The sequence below is a fragment of the Nicotiana tomentosiformis genome, chromosome 2 (assembly GCF_000390325.3).
Source record: "Nicotiana tomentosiformis chromosome 2, ASM39032v3, whole genome shotgun sequence".
Lineage (NCBI taxonomy): Eukaryota > Viridiplantae > Streptophyta > Magnoliopsida > Solanales > Solanaceae > Nicotiana > Nicotiana tomentosiformis.
In genome coordinates, this window is record NC_090813.1 from 177,953,354 (window position 1) to 177,956,073 (window position 2,720).

A 2,720-nucleotide genomic window follows, 5' to 3' on the forward strand; every position below is an offset into this window, starting at 1 on the left:
TAAATCAACTACGGACCTCCAAATCATTATTCGGACACACTTCTAAGTCCAAAATCACCCAAAGAGTCTACCATCAAAACTCCATTTAGGAGCCATTTACACATAAGTTAACATCCAGTCAACCTTCTCAACTTAAGCTTTCATACCCTGAGACTAAGTGTCTCAACTCATTCCGAAGCATCCTCGGAACCGAACCAACAACCCAAGCAAGTCACATAGTAACAATTAAGCATAAAATGAGTAGTAAATAGGGGAACGGGACTACGACACTCAAAATACCGACCGGGTGGTTATATTCAGTCCCCACCACCAGCGAGCAGTTTCTACGAGTACGGGGAGTTTGGGCATGTGTGGAGATAGTGTCCCCGCCGCTTTGAAGATCCATTTCAGTAGAGGGGTTGGGCATGACTACTAGTTACTACACCACCTGCCCAGCAAGCTCGGGTAGGTCTGAGGCAACTAAAGGTCGCCCTAGATGGGGAGACCGATCATGTGGCGGTCAGGTTTGATTCTATGCTATTCCTGCCAGGACAGAGGCTGTTGCTTCAGACTAGTGATCACAAGTATTGTTTTAGTGTGCCATAGAGATACTTCCACATTATTTGACCCTGGCTCCACTTTATTCCTATGTATCTTCCTATTTTACTAATTATTTGGATATACGCCACGAATCCTTAGTTTTACATGTTCATGTATCTATGTCGGTGGGCGATACTATTGTTGTGGACCGTGTGTATCGGTCGTGTATGGTTACCATTGGAGGACTAGATACTAGAGTTGATCTCTTATTACTTAGTATGGTTGATTTTGATGTGATTTTGGTTATGGATTGGTTGTCCCTATGTCATATTATTATGGATTGTCACCCTAAGATCGTGACGTTGGCGATGCCGGGGTTGCCGAGGATTGGGTGGAGAGGTTGTTTGGATTATGTTCCCAGCAGGGTGATTTCTTATCTAAAGGCCCAAACAGATGGTTGGCAAGGGGTGTATGTCACATTTAGCCTTTGTGAGGGACGCTGGTGCTGATACTCTTACTATTGATTATGTTCAAGTAGTGCGAGACTAGCTGGATGGTGTCGGGCACTCAGCCCATTTCTATTGAGTTGGTGTTGGGCACTCAGCCCATTTCTATTGCACTGTATCGTATGGCACCGGTAGAGTTGAAGGAATTGAAAGAGAAGCTTCAGGAGCTTCTTGATAAGGAGTTTATTAGGCCTAGTGTGTCGCCTTGGGGTGCAACGGTTCTGTTTGTGAAGAAAAAGGATGGTACCTTGCGGATGTGCATCGACTATAGGCAGTTGAACAAAGTTACAATCAAGAACAAGTATCCTTTGCTTGATGATTTATTTTACCAGCTTCAGGGATCATGGGCGTTCTTTAAGATTTATTTGAGGTCTGGATATCACCAGTTGAAGGTCCGGGACTCAAATATTCTGAAGACGACATTCAGGACCCGCTATGGTCACTATGAGTTTCTTGTGATGTTTTTTGGGCTGACCAACGCCCTAGTAACATTCATGCATCTGATGAACAATGTATTCCGGCCATATCTTAATTCGTTTTTCATAAGATTTATTGATGATATCCTTGTGTACTCACGAAGCCAATAGGAGCATGCACAACATCTGAGGATTGTACTACAGAGGTTGAGGGAGGAGAAGCTTTATGCCAAGTTCTCCAAGTGTGAGTTTTGGCTTAGTTTGGTGGCGTTCTTGGGGAACGTAGTTTCCAGTGAGGGTATTAAGGTGGATCCAAATAAGATAAAGGTGGTTCAGAGTTAGCTTGGACCGTCTTCAACTACTGAGATTCAGAGTTTTCTTGGCTTGGCCGGATATTATAGTCGCTTCGTGGAGGGTTTCTCGTCTATTATAGCACCTTTGACCAGGTTGACCCAGAAGGGTGATCCATTCAGGTGGTCGGATGAGTGTGAGGAGAGCTTTCAGAATCTCAAGACTGCATTGACCACAACTCCAGTTCTAGTTTTGTCTTAAGCGTCAGGTTTCTATATAGTGTATTGTGATGCTTCTTGGATTGGTATTGGGTCTGTCTTGATGCAGGAGGGTAGAGTGATTGCTTATGCTTTGCACCAGTTGAAGCCCTATGAGAAGAACTACCATGTTCATGATTTGGAGTTGGCAGCCATCGTTCATGTATTAAAGATTTGGAGGCGTTATCTCTACAACGTGTCTTGTGAGGTATTTACGGATCATCGGAATCTCCAGCACTCGTTCAAACAAAAAGATCTAAATTTGAGGCAATGAAGATGGTTGGACCTGCTAAAGAGACTATGATATTACCATTCTTTATTATCCCAAGAAGGGCAATGTGGTGGCTGATGCCTTGAGTAGAAAGGCGGTGAGTACGGATAGCCTCTCATTTATTCCGATGAGTGAGAGACCTCTTGTATTAGATGTTCAGGCCCTGGCCAATCAGTTCATGAGGTTAGATGTTTTGGAGCCTAGTCGGGTTCTAGATTGTGTGGTTTCTCGTCTTCCTTATATGACCACATCAGATAGTGTTAGTACGATGACCCCTATTTGCTTGTTCGCAAGGGCACAATTCAGCACGGTGATTCCAAGGAGGTAACTATTGGAGATGACGGGGTGTTGCGGATGCAGGGTTAGATTTGTGTGCCCAATGTGGATGTGCTACGTAAGTGGATTTTTGAGGAGGCCCACAATTCGCGGTATTCCATTCATCTGGGTGCTGCAAAGATGT